The sequence below is a fragment of the Esox lucius genome, chromosome 17, assembly GCF_011004845.1.
Source record: "Esox lucius isolate fEsoLuc1 chromosome 17, fEsoLuc1.pri, whole genome shotgun sequence".
Taxonomy (NCBI): Eukaryota; Metazoa; Chordata; class Actinopteri; order Esociformes; family Esocidae; genus Esox; species Esox lucius.
The window spans coordinates 35,280,064-35,286,063 of record NC_047585.1 but is presented as its reverse complement, the minus strand read 5'-3'; positions in this window follow the sequence as shown (position 1 = coordinate 35,286,063).

The following is a 6,000-nucleotide window of genomic DNA, read 5'->3' as shown; positions in this document are numbered from 1 at the left end:
TGGAACTGTTCATAATTACCTCCACCCAGTTCCAGCTGAAGAAAAACAGTCCCAAAGCATGAAGCTGCCACCACCATGCCATAAGAAGATCAAGGTTTGGTCACATTAAAAGTGAAAAAAGTTCTGACATTATTTATTTTTGTCTTGTTCTTTTACATCACAAAAATCTGGCATTTTCACAGGGGTGTGTAGACTTTTTATATCCACTGTATATCCCCACCATCACCAGTGTGTAGAGTGCAGCAGTTGTAGATCATAGGCCATCTATAATCAAGCCATTAATGTACTGCAGGATCAACCTGTTTTGTCATTTAACTGATGATTGGAAAGGTTCCACTTTGATATCAGAGCCTAAAGTTGGAGGTTTATTGTCCTAAATGGTAAAATATCACCATTGTAGTGCACTTATTTTTTTAACCAGGGTCTATAGAAATTTGGGCTGAAGTTACACACTATGTAGATTATAGAATGCAATTTGGGAGTCTTACAGTCTGGTACGTTCGAGCCAGACCCATTCCAGATATTTGGCCGCACAAGCAAACACTGCAATACAGCCACAGTAACTTTAATGGCCAGAAATTTGCTTGGGATGCAGTCTTAACTCGAAAGGGTAATCAATTCATTTCGTTGTTCATAATGCTTAAACATCAGCTTTTTCACTTATAACAACACTGAACTGAAATCTTTATGAGGCTATAAAATAAAGTTGCTCTGTCAGATCAAACATCAGACTTTATTGCTAAACAGATATGTATGCAAACTGTTGGCATCTGCAGTGTTTAATGAGGAAGGTGGTTGTTAGTTATTGCAACAAGTATTTATTGCATTTGTACCAACCATGTTAATAAACCTAGCTATGGATTACCCTAAAATGAATACCTACTTTTATAGAACATGTTCCTTCTAATAAGTACCTTGGGATTTGGTTAGATGAAATTCTCTTAATGAGTTGGTGAAAAGCTGATTATTAAAATTGTTTCTTTCATAGGAATAGATCATAATTGTCATGACAGCATCAAAAATATATAACCTTTAATTTGCTACTAGATTATGGTGATCTATTATACTTGCATGCCTCAGCTTCTGTACTCATATCTCTGGATGCAGTCTGTCATTTGGCCATGCTATTTATTACTCCAGCTAGTTTTTCTCACTCATCACTGTCTGTATATGCTTCATTATATATGCTTCAGACATTGTTAAATGTTTTATTTAAGGTAGTCTTGCAATAACGTCCTGCTATCTATTACATGGTGAACAGCAAACATGCTCTCAAAGCCTGGATAACCATGGGCTTAGTCCAGAAACTGGGTAACTTCAGGTCACTCTGATTGGCATGCCCCACACTTATGGAATTCCATTCAGTGAATCTTAAAGTGAAATTTCTAGATATTTTTAGTACTATTTCCATTATGTATGTGTTTTTATTGTTGCAAAACAAGGCTCAGTTGTAAATGAGACCTTGAGTCTCAGTTGATTTCTCTGTATAAATAAAAGTTAAAAAAATAAAAAATACAACTCATTGTTCTCAGTGTTTGCACTCATTGAATGTTTATCAATTAACAAATGGACAAACCAGAAAAAGATGTAAAGGGGGAATCAAAGGCGAGACAGAAGAATCAACTGTAGGTAGCTCATGGGTATGGACTTCCTTGCCTGCTGGGCATAGATGAGTCATGTCATTTAATATAAAAGCTGTCAAACCATGGCTGAGAGTGTTGAAAAGGTCTAAACCAAGATCAAACAAGTCTTTGCTCGACCACATTGCAAATGTCTGCCAGATATCAAATAGTCTGTATTGGTTTTTTACTCTGAGCTAACCACAACATGTGATCTAGCAGTCTGATAACAGCCTCTGGCCATGACAAGTAAATTTACTTGAGTTCTGTTTTTTTAATTTTCATTCACATTAATCTGCCCCAGGACATTTGCTGAAGGCTGTAAAACAGTACAGAACTCATCTGTCAGAAACTCACCACACATCATACATCAGCCCTTATGTCAGATCCAGGCAGACTGTGACTTAAAGAAGTAACAGATAATAAAACATACACACAGACCCGTAACATTTAATAGTGGATCACACTGACTGATGAACAAAAAGACAGACAGAGATTTAAAGTTACTTCATGCAGGTATTCCCATGCCTGATTTATGTGAATGCCATATATAAAGACTTCAGTGCTACTGGCCAGCTTCTTTATTTAAAGGCCATTATCACCAGTAGTCCTTGCTCTAACTGTAATGACTGCCAACATCCGACAGGTATGTTGATATAGAGAAAGACTTGATTCCGAAAAATGTTCTCACACAAATCATGTGAACTCACAAAAAGACACACATGCATGCACACACACACACACGCATGGATGAACAGTTGCATAGCTGACACACCCACAACCATATAAGGACGCGTATACACATGCTGAATACAATATGGAGGCAAAGAAACTGAGGGAGTTTATTACTAAACTGCATAGCATGACCCTCCCTCTTCCATGTGTGTTTCTGTGTGTTTCTGTACTTGTATCCCTACTTTTCCAGGACAGGCATTCACCAAAATGTTTGGACAATCCCTGAAAACATGAAGGACTGCATTTTCATAAAGTTTTCGGATTAAAACAGTTCACATTTTGGGGTTAAGGTTATGGATATGTTATGGTTATAGACATGATTGTGTTTATAACCATTACATGATTGTTTAATGAAACAAAACATTTTAAATAGTAATGATGACGTGTGTGTGTGTGTGTGTGTGTGTGTTGATGTAAAGCATACGTGTTAAATAAAATTGTGCTCCTCTCACTCTTATAATCTGCAACTGCAATCAGAAGACATCTAATGTTATTGACAGGATTAATAATGTTTGGGTAATGTTTCTTATGTCTTTCGTGAAATCCTTTAGTCCAAACTTTGGACATCATGTTAATCCATGAACACATTGTGTAAAAGAGAGGTTGAAAGATGGTTAAGTATTTTACTGTGATCAGCAGAAATAAGAAAGCCTTGGGAGGGAGAGAAAGCACAGTAAATGAAAGGATGGTTGCATAATGAAAACAAGATGATTTGAGTATTTATTTGAGAGAATCCTCTGTGGCTCCAGCTGAACCTAAGGATCCAAATCTATTTCTTCTGCTCAGATTCCATAGTCCCAATACAGTATTCACAACAGATGTGAATTATGTTTTAGTGTAGTTTGAATTAATATTATCGCTTTATGTTTTTGCATAATTGTCCAGGTGGTTGGTTTTCAGATTAAATTTTTTCAGCTGAAATATTTTAGTTTCAGTTGGCGTTTATGTTCTTGTAATTACTGCTAGAATTTATTTCCTGGTTTACAAGCCTAGACTTATGAAATGTGTGGTAATAATATGAATGCTGCCTGAGCCTCAATGTGTTTTGTGGTTTTCAGCTGAATCATACTTTTAACTGGTATGCAGTTCATGTTATGAAATGTGTACAACCATCTCACTTACTGTTATGCTGTCCATGTTCTGTATTACAATTCCCTTATTTGAGGACAATGAATACCATCAAATTAATCACAGCAAGCACCTGTTTGTGGTGCCGTAAACCCAAACAATGTCGATACAGTCAACTAAAAGCATAGTTATGAGCCCATCGATTCAGAATCGGCAGTGGTCTATGTCTTTTAAACATTTTAAACAACACTGTAAACCTGCGGAATACTTACAGTACAATGGCAGAATTCCGACTGTGATTAAAATGGGATGCAAAATAAAAAGACTGATGTACTCTCTACTGTAAGTTGCTCTGGTTGGGAGTGTCATCTAAATGAGAAATTGTAAATAGGCAGAGCACAGGTGGAGAATAACCTTTAATCATAACCAAGCATTGACCAATTCCTGGTCGATGCTAAATGACTCCCTTTTCCCTGTGAAGTGCTGTGAGATTAAAAGTATAATTTGTTCACAGCCCACTTTCTCCTTGTGAACAGGGTACAACTGGCTCATTGAGAGGTTGTGGAGATTTAACCCCTAGGTTACTCAAGGAATCTGTCATCTGGGAATATTTTAAAGCCAACATGCCTGTTTTCTTTTAAATGTGTTAGTGATCTAGAAGTAACACAGAGACCCCCCTCATCTTTACCATGGGAACACATAAACCCTACATCACAACATTCTTTATATCCAGAAAGGAGGACAGATTTGGTGGAGTTGGGATTTTTTTTAATTTAGATTCAGAGACCAGTAGAAATTAAACACTGGACAAACACAAAACAATTACCTCATAAATAGAAGTGAGAATCATGTTATGCTTTACTGACTGATACCTTCTAACGTTGGTCAGGTTTGTTTCATTCACTACATGGCTGCCTTCATCACTTCATTTACGATTTTTACAAGCTCTCCCTTGGCGTATAATTACACAGGAGTTTCATCTCATTTCCAGACGCTTCTGCCCCAATGCACTGTGCAAATAACTTTGGAAGGTGTTTAACAGCAGAGCAGTTCACACACTCTGTTTAGGCAAGCGCAGATTTGGCTTAACAAATCACAAAACAAGTGGCATGGCTTCAAACTGTGTGAAATAATAAATAAAAGAGCATTCGTCAGATGCTCTTATACCTACATGGACTTGAACCCACATTGTTTGGGTTCCAAGTGCAATGCTGTTACCATGACCTCCACAAGCTACGTGTTCCTGAAGCATTACCTCTTTTGTCCCCTACACAAAATGTACAGCATCTGTTTCATTAGTCAAGTATTGTATTTCACGTAAAGGTTCAACTACCAACACCAGGGAGCTTTTTACAAACCTCATAAAGATGTGGATGGCAGACTAACAGCCGCCTTATATTCCAGCCTGGTAGTGGCTGCTTCGTGGCACTGACATCCATTGACATCCAGTGGGATCTCCAGGTCAGAGCAAAAATAAGGATATGACTCACTCTACTAAAGAAAATTGCTAAACACAGGCAAAGATGATGATAAAAGTCACCTTGTCCAATAGGTATTCACACAGTAATGAAAAAGGCGACTGTGTAAGACTAAACAGAAAACAGCCCCTATTTGAAGTGGATCTAAAAATCCCTTATGAAAGAAATGAATGGTGTAACAGCATTTCAAGGTCTTATGGGGATTTCAGTCAATTGTTAGGCTAAAATAATTTACATTTAAGGTAGTCTATCATGTAACAATTAGCCAACAACTACTTGCAAAATAAAATATAGATTTAGGCTAGCAGTATATTATCGCATACAAATGGTGTCTGATAAAGCAAACAGATGTTAGATGCACCTCCATGTATTTATAGTAGTTTGACATGGTTGAAAAAACAAATACCCTAAGTATCAGATGGATATTCAGTTGAACAAAATTCCACTGAGTGATTATAATAACATTGCAGCCTAGCAAAATGTTCTGATCACTTCTGTTAATAGATGAGCAAACTAGATTCTTTCTTTCTTTATTAGGATCCCCATTAGCTGATGCAACAAATGCATCTACTACTCTTCCTGGGGTCCACACATAACACATAACACATATACAAACGAAAAAAAAAACTATGCACAATCATACACTGGAACAACAAATTCTCATAAAATATCTGCCAATATAAGTTATCATAAAAAAATATTTTATTTGTTTTTTAAAACAAATATCATTTGAATTTTAGCAATATGACCTGGAAGAGAATTCCATTCAACCATAGCTCTATACAACACAGCACGTTGTTTTGAGTTTGTTCTAGATTTTGGAATAACATATTTACCAATAACGGCATGCCTCGTGAGATGTGTATGTACATTAGAGCTCGGAGTTGCCTATACAGACAATCCGGAATTTTCCTTAAATTAATTTGATTTATAAAGCCAAGGAGTGATGCTTTTAACCTCTCATCCACTGGTAACCAGTATAGTTTGCCTAATGCTCATGAGCACTCACCTCAATTTAGGTAGGCATTTCCAGCTGAATTATAACCATCAAAATGAGTCTCCATTCATATTTCGAAGCAACGTAATAGCCCCTTCAAGTG